The sequence below is a fragment of the Triplophysa rosa genome, linkage group LG8 (assembly GCF_024868665.1).
Source record: "Triplophysa rosa linkage group LG8, Trosa_1v2, whole genome shotgun sequence".
NCBI classification, from domain to species: domain Eukaryota; kingdom Metazoa; phylum Chordata; class Actinopteri; order Cypriniformes; family Nemacheilidae; genus Triplophysa; species Triplophysa rosa.
In genome coordinates, this window is record NC_079897.1 from 3,477,636 (window position 1) to 3,491,735 (window position 14,100).

The 14,100-nt window shown below is 37.7% G+C and overlaps 1 long non-coding RNA gene across 2 annotated transcripts in view; it reads right to left on the reverse strand.

Annotated features, from left to right (window-relative positions):
* LOC130557507 (uncharacterized) overlaps positions 1-14,100 on the reverse strand; it is a 29,539-nt gene that overhangs the window by 2,453 nt on the left and 12,986 nt on the right. For both annotated transcript variants that reach the window (XR_008963324.1, XR_008963325.1), the window contains 2 exons: positions 9,506-9,552; positions 654-805 (listed from right to left, as the gene is read on the reverse strand). This is a non-coding gene — a long non-coding RNA (uncharacterized LOC130557507). The remainder of the gene's footprint in view (positions 1-653; positions 806-9,505; positions 9,553-14,100) is intronic.

Genomic DNA, 14,100 nt, shown 5'->3' on the forward strand with positions numbered 1-14,100 from the left:
TCCAAAATCTAGCAAGCTCTCCTACAGTCTGCCGCCGAACTGAACCGATATGACATTCCATGCAGAAGAACATCAGTAATTTCCTCCTGTCTAATGTGCACAGATTCTACCCTTTCAGTGGATTCTGAAGCAAACATCTCGAGTTAGCCACAAGTGATGTAAAAACAGAGCCATGTTCATTCATGAGACTCAGACATCTGTCAGCAGAAGTACAGTACCTCTCAAAGTACATTTAGACCACATTCGAAATGTAATTTCAAACTGAAGATGACTCATTATCAGCCCACGCTTGACGTCTTTTAGACGCACAAAATCAGACCCTAAAACTGAACGAGCTGCTTTTAAGGAGGAACAAGTGTACCCTGGCTGCTTTCCATCTGTGTTGTATTCCCTGGAAAGACAGCGTGGTCTCACTCTCAGCTCTTGCTGTCCGGCCGAGCCATAGAACATTCCGGCGTGTTTCAATGAGAGGAGCTCACTCGTATTCAAACGACATGCAATACGTCATAACTTTAAAATGAACTAAAAAGAATGAACTGTAGTTGTTTTTCATGCAGCTCAGAATGACCCTGCTGCAGGGACGGACTGACCGTACGGTGCACAGTGACTTTAAGACAATGTAAATATACAATGAGTTAAAAGGAGAAAAGTACCGTCATCACCAGGCCGTCGCCATGTTCCGCTCATGCCTCATTAAAAGTGATTTGTGTCTTAGAAGGCAACGTTTTCCCAGCAGTTGACTTTGCAGGAACTCTCTGCCCTCCACCGGGCACCGCACAGCACTGTCTGTACATCTCCTCACCTGCTGAAACAGCACCATACAACACAGGTCTATTCATCTTAAAAAAAAAAAAAACAGCATTATTTAACATTATAGTAATGTCACAGCATACATGTTTTTATTTATTTTCAGACTTGTCAATGCAAAAACTGCATCATTTTAACATAATATATACAATAGTGGCCAAGAGTGATCTCCAGAAGGCATATTTGTACAATCCTTGCTTTCAATGCTTCTTCAGGTTGGATTAAAAAGAAAATATGAGGTGCATGGTACAAAATGGAGAAAATACACAAATTATTGGACAAAGGCGGCAAACTAGCATTATCAGAAAAAGTTTTATTCTAATATACAAACAATGCATAGAAAAACAAAAAGCTCTTAGGAAATAAAGCACATTGAGGACATTACTTTTATAAAGGGAATTTAAACTAAATAAAGCAATTGTTTGTATTAAAAACATTTATGCTACATAAAGTGAAAATGAAGATATCAGTTTGATTTCACTCTTTGCTTTTAAGTCTGTAAATGTCTGTAAAAGTCTAGGTGGCTCATAGCCAGAAAAATGAACAATGTAAATCAGATTTTATCGTAATCACATTCAAAAGTCTGGTCTTAAAGGGACAGTTCACCCAAAAATAAAAACTCTGTCTTCATTTTCACCCTCGAGTTCCAAATCTGTATAATTTTCATGGTTCTGATGATGTTCTGAATGCTTGTAACCAAACAGTTATTGGCCCCCATTGACTCCCATAGTAGGAAAAATGACAATGGTAGTTAAAAGTGCCCCAGAATTGTTTGCTTTCCTACATTCTTCAAAATATCTTCTTTTGTGTTCAACAGAACAAAGAAATGTATACAGATTTGGAACTTGAGGGCGAGTAAATGATGACAGAATTTTCATTTTTGGGTGAACTGTCCCTTTAACAAATATCTGATAGGAAAACAAAGTCAATGAGATGCCCCCACTAACATAATGAAAACAATCTGTGTATGCAATTTTCAACCCAGTGCTGGGTCAAAGAGGGACAAACTCAACGGTTGGGTTATAAATTAACCCAGAAAATGTTTAGATTAGACCTAGTAATGGGTTTAAACAGCAAAAGGTTGGGTTGAAAATAATAACCCAGGATTTTTTAGAATGTGTATATGTAAGAGAGAAATGGAGAATGCATTATTTTCCTGGTAGCAGTAAGATTTCAGGTTGTTTTTAGATGAATGTGACAAAGGCTTTTGGTTAGACAATCTGAATGCATAAGCCAATCTTTCTTTATTATGATACGGAACAAACATCCCCAATGCTTCAGGTAATGAGAGAAAACGTTCCACTGCTGTATTTGTTCCAGTAGCTTCCATTTACTGCAAAATCATTGCGGACTTATGAATAAATCATCATGCATAAGATTATAATGCACCAAGCTATATTGCTCATAGACCTTTAACCCTCGGTAGGTTATGAGATTAATCAAAGAAAATGCACTCACTCACATATTTGGTTAATGTTTGGTCCCCAATGCCAAACCAGTGATGGGACTGACCAGAGACCCAATGAGATGACAAGATCTCATTAGTTAATCACCAAAACATTCCATTTACTATTGTTTCCACTATGAAGCACATTTTGACTAGATCAGTCCAGTATAGCCTTTTATTAAAAACTGCAATGCAATGGTACAGTAACGTACAGAAATGATGGTTGAGCTTTATAATGTTCAAAAAACTAAAATAATAATACAGTTGCAGAAGAACATTACTCTAAAGAGTTGTTTACTGAATCAGAAAAGGAAAAATGAAAAGACCTGTTTGATATTTACGGTCCCTTCAAGGATCAGAGATGCAGGACATTTGCAATCTTCTTGTGAATGGCAATCGACCTCTGACCTTCCGAAGCTCTATTCAGTTTCACAAACAACCCTATTGTCCAGCCTGGTCGAGGACCTTGGGTTTTTTAGTACTCTTTCATTTAAACAAAATTAAAAACTATTTTTGAGTTGAGGTCAATCACGTAATTGGGCTATTTCATAATGATGCATTCTAATAACTGAATGGATCCGGACCAAGACCGGCCCTTATGAGGTAAATACGATCAGTCAATACAGATGCAATCTTTTTTTTTTTTTTTCCGGCCCCTTTTATTAGAATATTTACAAGGAGGCAGTGGGGATGATGACAGTTCCTTCTTGAAACAAGAAAGGCACATAATGAATTCATTGTGCTTTAATTTCAGTTAAGAGGGGCCGTGGAAATTAGATGTACGCGTGAGCTAATAAGCGGGAGAGACGTGAAGACAGCGAGGGTGGTGGAGATGGAGAGAACGCGTATGTGGAGGCAGGAGATGGTGCATGTTCATTAGTCTTTGGCGAACTGCTCCTCTCAAAAGCTCCTCGGGTTTCGGTTCATCTGCATGAAGACGGCTTCTTGTGTCCCTAATGAGAGAACCTAGATACAGTTACATTACCAAAACCCCCGGCAGCACGAGTCAATCGATTCCCGGGTTTACCCCAGTGAGTTTCACTAACGCGGCTCTTCTGAATACTAAGATTTTTCGGTGTTGATGGGTTTTTGTTCCTGGTAGAGATGATGTTGAGAATGAGGCAGAGGCCGGTGGAGAAGAGACGGCCACACCCGGCATGGCTCGTAATGCGGTTTATCAGACTGAATGAACGCCTTTGTTTGTAAGATGCTTGAGCCAAAAAAACATTGGCTAAATGTAAATCAGTTTTGCTCAACAACAGCAACACAAAAACCATAGTTCACAAACCTTTACTTATATGCATTTATTCACCTGGTAGATACTTTTATCCAAAAGCCAGTTAAAGTGCATTTATTAAAAACATGATATTTGTTATTTGTGTCTTTTCAGGAAAGCAAATCCAGGTGATGGAAGTGAAAGGCTTCAACCAACCTGGTCTCATAGGAAATACGTACCTTTGTGCGCTTTTTGCAGCGCCACAAAATGCGTACCATCAGGTACCTATTGCTACAGTTTTGAGACACAAAAGTCCACTGGGGGCATTAAAGAGAATAACTGTATTGGTCCGCTAGAGCAGTGGTTCTCAAACTTTTTCATTATAAGGCCCCCTTTGTGTAGGGTGCTTCTCTTTGCGCCCCCCCCAAATAAAGAGTTATAATCTTGAACTTAGAATTTTAATTAAACCAAAGTCATATTCAGTTATACAATTCTGTAACATCAATTCTTTTTGATGGTGGTCTCATTTTTCTGATGCTTGATTGCATAAAATGTATTATAAATGTCTATATTTCATAAAATGCCACAAAATCTGTGGCCCCCTTGGATTAATCTTAAGGCCCCCAGTTTGAGAACCACTGTGCTAGAGAATCCGTGTCAGTGTCACGATTTGCCTCTGAAGCGATTTTATAAATACTTACTTTTTGTACTTTAATAGATATTTTAGAGCACCTAACCCCACTCCTACCATAAACCTAAAACTTCCCACTTACAAACCAATTTTTGAATTCTGTCACTGTGCATTCGTCCCATTAGTGTTTCATTCCCCTGACATGCCCCGTGTAATCTTCGCGTTAGCTTCCCATTAGTGTCTGATTCCCCTCACCTGCCCATTGTTAACTTCCCTCGTTAGTGTTCCCATCTTAAAGGAGTCACATGACACGGCTAAAATGAATATTATGGTTTGTTTTAGATGTAATTCAATGTGTATACACGATTTAAAGTTCAAAAACGCTGTATTTTCCACATACCGGGCATGTTTGTATCTCCTCTTTGCCCCGCCTCTCTGAAACGCGCCGATTTTTTACAAAGCTCATGGCTCTGAAAAGCGAGGTGTGCTATGATTGGCCAGTGAACCAGTGCGTAGTGATTGGTCGGATACTGCAAGCGTGTGACGGAACTGTAACGCCTCTTACCATATTCAGAACATCAGGTTCCAAAGCAATTGTACTGACAGGTACGCTCACCTTACTTGCGTATACATTTGGGCGTCTTAGTCAACTCATACCACGAACTGACGTAGATTTGTGGGGGTGTGGTTACACGAGGCGTTTCAGGCAGGTCTGGGTGAGCATTCGCTTTTAGATACAATGCATCTTTTGTTCCGATACTTTCATTTTTGCAATTTTACGTGTCTAATACATGCATGAGCCATATGACCCCTTTAAGTCCCTAGTATTCTCTGTCCCCGTGCCGGTTCGGCATCTAATGTCATTGTTATGTTTGGTTCCCAGTCCTTGCAATTACCCTGTTCTACTCTTGCCTTACCTTGTCGGGTTTTTTTGGATTCATATTTTTATCATTTTGGACTTCGGTTGTTTGCCCCCTTGTGGGAAGTATTTGTTTTGAATTCTTGTTTAATTTAGTTTTTTCCCCCCATCGTGGGTTTTTGTTTAATAAAGTTTTGTTTGTCTGCATTTGGGTTCTTCTGCCTCTACCGTGACAAATTTAAACCCATTGGTTAGGTTTGTCTATATTTTACAATTGAAAATAATACAACATTTAATTGACAGCGTACACATTTAAATGAGTCCCAGTACAACCAAAGAACAATTTAACTTCCAAAAACATTCTTTTGTAAACCATCCATTTTAGTTCTGAGAATTTCAAAAGTGCAACTGATCAGAGTGGTGTTTACACTGCCAAGGTTATGGGTTTACACATATTGATCACGGGGGCTTGAATAAAGTATACGTGACTTTGGATAAAAGCTGTCAAATGTAAAAACGTAAACTGATCTTTAAAGAACCTATAAACCAGTACGTGATCTGAAGAGCATAACATCAATAATTTTATTCATCTCTAAACAAACATCAGACAGCATCAAATGGTCCTTGATAAGAAAATTATTATTTGCTTTCCCTAAGAACCATCCTGGAAACTGCTTGGCAACACTCAGCAAACTGCCTAGCAACCACCTAGCAATGTCATAGCAACCACCCAAAACACGAATAAATAACAACTAAGTGTATAGTATGTCATTTTGGATACAACATATGCACTTTAACTCTGCGCTATGTACCCCACCATCAAGTGTATACATTTTGTAGGCGTAGTGTTGTTTCAAATACTGTACACTTAACAGGTTTTGCTCTTTTTGTAGGTTAAAACGGTTTCCTGGAAAAATGACATTAAAGGGACAGTTCACCCAAAAATAAAAATTCTGTCATTATTTACTCACCCTCGAGTTGTTCCAAATCTGTATAAAGCAGATACTTGGAAGAATTCTTGTAGCCAGAACTGTTTGCTTTACACGCATTCTTCCAAATATCTTTCTCTCTGTTCATCAGAACAAAGAAATTTATATAGATTTGAAACAACTTGAGGGTGAGTAAACGAAGACTGAATGTGATGAACTATCACTTACAGCATCGTCTCTGCGGGTGAACTCAGTCCCACTTCTCTTCCACAACATAAGAAAAACTTTGACTGTTTAGTGTATGAAGTGTACAGCTTTCCACATTTCTTTTCCCAAATTTTCTTTATTTTTTTAAATGAGTGCATCATCTGGGTACTTAAAGTGCACTAATTCTTGTAAATTTTCAATGTGAACAAATGACTCGCACAATGCATAAGTATGTGAATTGGGACACCTACACTCTTAAAATAAGGGTGCTTTACAATGCCATAGAAGAACCTTTTTTTTGTCTAAATGGTATAAAGAACCTTTAACATCTGAAGAACCTTTCTGTTTCACAAAAGGTTCTTTGTGGCATAAGAGCAGTGTCGGGCAAGTTACTCTGAAAAATAAATTAATTACTAGTTACTAATCACATATTCAATAGTGTAATTAGATTACTGTACAAATTACTCTCTCCAAAAAGTATTTAATTACTTATTACTAATTACTTTCTATATCCTGTAGGGGTGTAACGATACACTCATGATTCGGTACATATCTCGGTGCTGGGTTCACGATACGATACACATCTCAATATTTTGAACAAAATTAAACTGAAATTCAAATAACATTTATTTTCAAAATATTAACAATTTCAGTAACTTATTTTATTGCACATACAACTTAATAAAGAATTTTAACATTTTAAGGCTTAACTGAAATTAGAATTAAGATCAGTGTCAATTTTGACAGCAAATTTTGATTTAGCTTTTAGTCATAGTCTTTTGACTAAAATGCAGTTTAGTTTTAGTCATCCCAATTTATCATAGTTTTAGTCTATTTTTAGTTGACAAAATCTACATAATATTAGTCTACTAAAATCTATCTGGTTTAACTAATTTAACTGGTGTAATTAAATGTTCCATACAAAGATTTAACTGTTTCGACATAATTTACTTTACCTTAGAATTAAATTAAACCTGGTCATTACCTTTATTTTTCAGAAAAGTTGAGTAACTACTGGATATGCATTGTTACAACACAGAGAATATTAGACCATGAACGACATGTAGCAGTTCATTCAGTCTCATTTTGACTCAATTGACTCGTTCGTTCAGTGAAGGGCGTGTTCATTCAGTACATTCAACCAATGAAACGCTCTGACAGAGCTCACGCTCAAGCGCTATTGGCTCGTGTCTCTTTGAAGCTGCGCTGTCTTTGCTCCAGACAGTAATGAATGAGAGAAATCTTTTCAAAAAGACACATTACATAAACTGTATTACATTTCATCAATCATGCAAATCACATACTTGTTTTTTAGCATGTCATCCGATCTTTTAATATACAGTACGACTCACTTCATCGCTTCTCTGATCGGAACAGCGCTGGTTTCTTTTGGCTTACTTTATGTTGCATATCACGTTATGCAGCAGCTCACGTTAGCGGATAAATTAATATTGACATTTAAAAACGTTTGTGCTGCCTTTGTAATGAGTTCCAGGGTGACTCGCCTGCAGTCACACTTCAAGTTTGCTGTGTTTTAACGGCGATTGTGAAGGAAAATATGACGCTTTGGAAACCACTTGGAGACACAGATTGTGTCTTGTGCTTCTCTCTCTACCGCATATGTGAGATAAGCACACGTGACGCGCTGGCGCAGAGTAGGTAGCGTCTTGACCGCTGAACGAATAGTATTAAACATATCGTAAAATATCCCCATCTCTCTACGATGCGCATCGTAACATTTTAGCATCGCGAAATATCGTAATACGAAGTATCGTTACACCTGTATCAACCTTGATTAGTTAAGTGATTCAAGGATAGACATGAAACGGCTCTTTTAATTCATTCAAATAAATAATATAAAACTACAAAAGTAGTATTAATAACTGACCAAAGTATTACAAATGTGAGAATTACACATTAAAGCACGGATTTTAAAGTTAGACTTACAATTTTGTTGTCAATTCCACTATTGCACACACATATATTACACAAAGTATTTAGTTTAATTACATCAGAAGTAACTAATTAAATTACAGAAAAAATAAGAGTAATCCCTTACTTTACTTTTTCAAGGGAAAAGTAATTAAATTACAGTAACTAATTACTTAGTAACTAGTTACACCCAACACTGCATAAGAAGTTTATTAAATTATAAAAAAGTATCAGAGCATTGAGGTGAAAATCTGCAAAATACTGTAACTACTAATCACTTCCTTCAAAAACTGTACCTAGTTTATAAAAGCTGTCACATTTTAGGGGCTGCAATAAATGCACAAATCTTACGGTGTTGTTTGAAATTTCTCATAACCAGATATGCAAATGTGATGTATCTGCATGTCAATCATTTGCTTTATTGTGGGTGGCAGTGGACAGCAGTGGTTTAGATCCATATATTAAACACTGCAGGTGTAAAAGGCTTTGCTTGTACCGGTTCCAGGAGAGCTTTTACGCAGGTCCACTCCGCTCTGGTCTCTCTCTCTCTGTGGCAGGGCATTAGATTGATGTGGATTGAGTTTTGTTTTAACATCTGACACACACACAGTACGGCCCGTGTACTTGCGTTATTTCCCACTCCTATCATAACACGTCTTTAGTGTTAAAATCACTGCTTTTTATTAAAAAAAAGCCATTATAGTTTTACAAGAGTAGTAATATTAAATATATATACGCCGGAAAAAATAGATGTATATTATATTGTAATTTTGTGCAGTGTATAGAAGGTTTTAGCGGCAACAACATAAACAGACGTTATGTGGCCCAAACTTAACTTCTGGTAGACCTCCACAAAGAATCAATAACTTCAATTTCAATATTCAATTTTTTATATAAATTCATTTTGATATGAATTAAATATAACCAAATACAGACCCGAAGTTATCTTTGAGCTAAGCGTGTGCGTCTGATGAAACCTCCTATACTGTACAGTAGGTAGAGTAAACGCAGTATGCAATCAGATGATCACATGTCAAAAACTGCATTTAATTGGTATATTTATCAAAGTTCTATAATGAAGTGGCATGCAATATGCAGCAGTAACTACATATCAAACACAACATCTGACTACAGCGGGCCAGTGTTTCCTTCTTATTTGGAAGCTCCAGGCCATTAGCAGTAGTTTTGTTGTGTGGGAGTGGTGAATTTGGCCTTTAATTGAATTATTCTCTGCTCTGATTGGCTTGGCAGACTTGTTCAGCATATCCTGTTTAAACCTTTATTACCGAAGACATCATACGCCTAAATGTCACAGACTGGGAGGATTCATGAAAGTAATGACAGCAATAAAAATCTGCATTCTTTCAACATTTCATACTGAAATCTGTAGGATTGTTGGGGTTCAGGTGCGTTATGGGTATGTGACCAGAAATACTTTTAATTGCAAAAATAAAAAAATCTGTCATGATTTACTCACCCTGATGTCCATATAACTCTCTGTCCTGTGTGGTCTATCCACACCCCCTGAGAAAACAAGCAACACGTTAATTTGTTAAAAGCAAACGGGGAAAATAGGTCAATTTTATGTTTTCAAGAAAAAATAACAGGCTCTGTTAAACATCTACTGTAATATAATGAAATAGTCATTTATATATCGTCTAAAATAACATTTCATCTGAATACATACTCAAAAAGAAAATCACAGATGAGATCTCTTTAATATCACAATTATTGCTCCTAGGCATCAATGAGATTAAATGGAAAGCAAACTGAAACTTTCCTGTGATGCTTCGAGGAAAATATATTTCTCCTGAGAAAAAGAGCCAAACATCTCAAATGTCTCCATCAGAGTTTCAGAAGAGAACTCAAAACTGAGCTCAGATTTGGCAAGTTTGAAACTGAATGTGAATATTATTTAAGATCCTCAATATGAACTCAAACATTTCTCAACAAATTGACTGAAAACCAGATTATTTTCCCTGTACAGTTTACATTAACAATGCATCTTAACGACTTTCATTTAACAATTTCTCATGCTCAAATTTAAGAGAAACATCTGAGACGTTAAAGGGATAGTTCACCTAAAAATGAAAATGATGCATCATTTACTCACCTTCGAGTTGTTCCAAATCGGTATAAATTTCTTTGTTCTGATGAACAGAGAGAAAGATATTTGGAAGAATGCTTTGTAACCAAACAGTTCTTGGACCCCCTATATAGTAGGAAAAATGACTTAATATTTTTTTTCGTTCTGTTGAACACAAAAGAAGATTTTTTGAATAGGACAGCAAACAGTTCTCGGGCACTTTTGACTACCATCCTCATTTTTCCTACTGGGAGTCAATGGTGGCCAAGTTTGGTTACGAGCATTCGTCCAAATTTCTTTTCGTTTCTCTATGTTCAACCAAAGAAGTTTGGAACAACTTGAGTGAGTAATTCATGACAGAATTTTCATTTTTGGGTGAACTGTCCCTTCAATACTTAAAAGAAACACAACAGAGACCGTCATCAAATCCCCTGAGCTATGAAAGAGCAAAGCTCTGAGCAATAACATTTTCCTTTTGAATGGCTTTCAATGAGTGAGACTGCTTTTTCGGTTTATACTGTACGGTGTAGTTACGGCACCTACCAACAGAGGCTAACTGGACCACGCTAACTTTCCGAACTTTGACACCCTGGGACAAAAAAATGTAAAAACAATCTACTGCAAATGCTGCTTGAGAGCTGAGACTTCAGAAGACTTGGATAGAAGACCATCTGTCCCCATTCCCATAGAAGCCATCTGTCCCCATTCACCTTCATTGTGACGACGATCGATGTGGACCTTCGGCCAGACTTTTCACATAAGTAAAAAGTAAACCATATGACAGGGGAAAGTAATGATGACATTTCAGTGTTCTGTTTTTTAAAGAGCACAGGGGGCTAATAACAGCGTCCTCTCCTCTCCTAACGGTTTTAGCTCTTTCTGAAAGAGTGCGAACAGCGCTGAAGCAAATCAATGAACCGTGGAAGCACACAGGTACACCGCTAGATGTAAAGAGGTAAACAACTGCAGCAATAATAGAGTCCAGAATCCACCAAATGGTCTTAAAAGCCTCTTCAGCAGCTGAGCTTTTAAGAGATCCGTCCAAACTCCAGAGACGCCGTTTTAGGGCCACGGGACCGAACACCACCATAGATGGATTTCTCACTCGCTCCTTCGTTCTCTCTCTTTCTCTCCTCCCACATTTCTCTCTTGGCTGATCCTGATGAGGAGGGAAAGAGGGCGGACTTCTGGAGCCATCACCGTGTCCTGATTGAAGCAGAAAAAGGGTCTACTGTGGTCCTGCCAGTAATTGTGGTCAGGGCACTACGACCTTTACTGCTGCGCGTATGGAGACTGTCAGAGATGGAGGTGGAGGTAGGGCACAATATTTATCCCTATGGGAGGACGAGACTGCAATCACAGCAGTCCAACCGACATCATCCATCCTCCTCTGGGTGTTTCAGGAACAGAAACCATTCAGGGGAACAAGGAGCAGGGAAAATTACAACAGGAGAGAAGCTGGATCCATAACAGACCAAAGACAACAGATCTCAAATAGAATCTTTTCAGATTTGTTTTTAAAAAAGAAATGATCTGAATAATCTCACATACATCTCCAGAGTTTCGAAAGAATTCCTACCAAGGTGTCTGGATTTGTGAAGAGCTCAAAAGAGTGCCATGAGGTCTCCGTATGAACTTTTTCCCCATCGCATTCACACAAAACTATGTGCTTCAGATTCATTTGATAGATTATACACTCTACAAATGTTACATTTATCTCTGTTGTTATTTATTTTAAAGAATTTTAGGAGAAACATCCGAGACCAACTGATATAAAAATGGGTAAGCTTTGACATAGATAGGTCACATGTAATAGCTGTTTCTATATGGTGTATTTTAGGACAACTGTAACTGTATTGACCAACAGGCATCAAGGACCTATAGTGGAATTTATTCCAATCAGAAAAATCACAGATGAGAACTCTTTAATATCTCAATTATTTCTCCTAGGCATCAGTGGCATTAAATGGAGAGCAAATGGAAACTTTTGCTCAAATTTCTCCTAAAAAAACATGAGTCTGAAATCTCACAAATGTCTCTGTGATTAGAGTTTCAGAAGCGATCTCGACAATGTCTCAAATGGAGCTCAGATTTGTCAAGTCTGAAATATTACTGAAGATCTCAATATGAACTCAAACATTTCTCATCAAATTTACCCGAATCCAGATTATTTTACCTCTACGATCTACATTCATTTTACACCTCCTCACTCTTCGTGTATTTGAACAATTGTCTCTTTCTGTTTTTAATACAAATTCCGGTGAAAATAAGTTGATACATCGAACAACTCCATCGAATCTCCTGAGCTATGAGAGAGCAACCTTTGAGCAAAATGTTCTCATGGATTGAGACACTAGTAGCACAGCAACTTTCAAATGATGTTAAAACGTGAAACATTTAACCACTCTTATACATTATATGTCAAAAATGATATCCACAAGTTTCTGGAGGGTGCTACTGTGAAAATGAACGTGGGTACAATTTCCGGTGAAGCTTCGGAAGTTGTGTATTGCACTTTGAATAACATATTCTTATGACAGAAAATGAGACTGTGATTCATATTTTTAATTGTAATACTGTTGGTTTCATGTGGTAATCTATAAAAATGAACATTTTATATGAACTTTGAAACTGATGAGCAACACCTGCTGTTTGTGGCTGCACTTACAACCAGGCGAAGCTTATTTCACGAGTGCTTCACACATAGATCTAAAGTTAAGACAGACCGCCCCTGTGGACCGCTTATCTCAAGCAAATAGATAACGAACGTTAAACATTATGTGCTCATAGTTTAAAAAGAGTTCGCAGTTTTAAAAGGAAGTTCAAATAGATTCATGTAATCATGAACACACTGTGGGACAGTAAACTGGATTTACAAGGATTCTTTACTGTATTTTACCGACGTGTTCTCAAAAATCTTTTGGAATATACAGTATCACATCATGCGGATAACATTTCTCATCCGATATTCTTGATGTAAAGTAGGTATTTCTTCCACTTATCGTCTAAAAATGTAAAAAGGCAGCTTTTGCACGTGATCTTTAGTATGATGTTTATCAGATTAATGGTCATCTTACAATACAGCAGCTTTGTATGTGTTGTGTGTGCTGGTTTAAGATCGGCTTAAACCAGCACATGACCGGCTTAAACCAGCACATGACCAGCTTAAACCAGCACAAACCAGCTACCATGCTTCAAAACCTACCTAACCAGCATATGCTGTTTTTTTCAACAGGGCTTCTGAAACCTCGTATCTCCATATTTCGAGATTTTAATGTTTCGCCATAAATCATTTTTTATTAGTCACCCTTTATGTTTATTATTGGATTTGGCAAATATCTAACAAATAAAAAGTGCTTGTCATCTTGGACAACACAGTATGTAGCCTGATCGTGTTTTTTTCATTTCCTGAAAAAACGAATTTGGACATCCGAGGTTTCATAAGGACAGCGACGGTATATTAAAAGTAGCAAACGGAATGCATACTGTATTTGCACTTTGATTTCGATCTAATTTAAGGAATTTAAGTAACAGCTACAGCTAGCAAAAAAGATCAATCTTCAAATGGTCACTTGACACACAAAAAAACAAACAAACAGCAAGACAGACAGAGAGAAAAGAGAAACTAATAAAGGGACTATTTTATGATCTGAATACATGTCATCATTTGTTGTGTTGTGGCTCCTCGTGATCTCAAAAGTTTCCCATCCCAACGATTCTAACAGGTGGAGAACTTCCCTTCCCACTCGAGCCACCTGCAGCTCACTTACCATCTCACTTCTGCAAGTGTCACAAAGGTGTCTGGTAACCATTGCTTTCTCCCATCTCACACTCAACTAATGGACTGCTCGCCCCTCCCCTCTATTTCTTCATCTCGGACTGGGAGGCAGCGAGAGGAGGAGAGGAGGCAACAGCCCACCGTTCCCCTGGGCCCTTCTACACGGCTCAATAGCTCAGCTCCTGGATGGGATCATAACCCTGAGTGC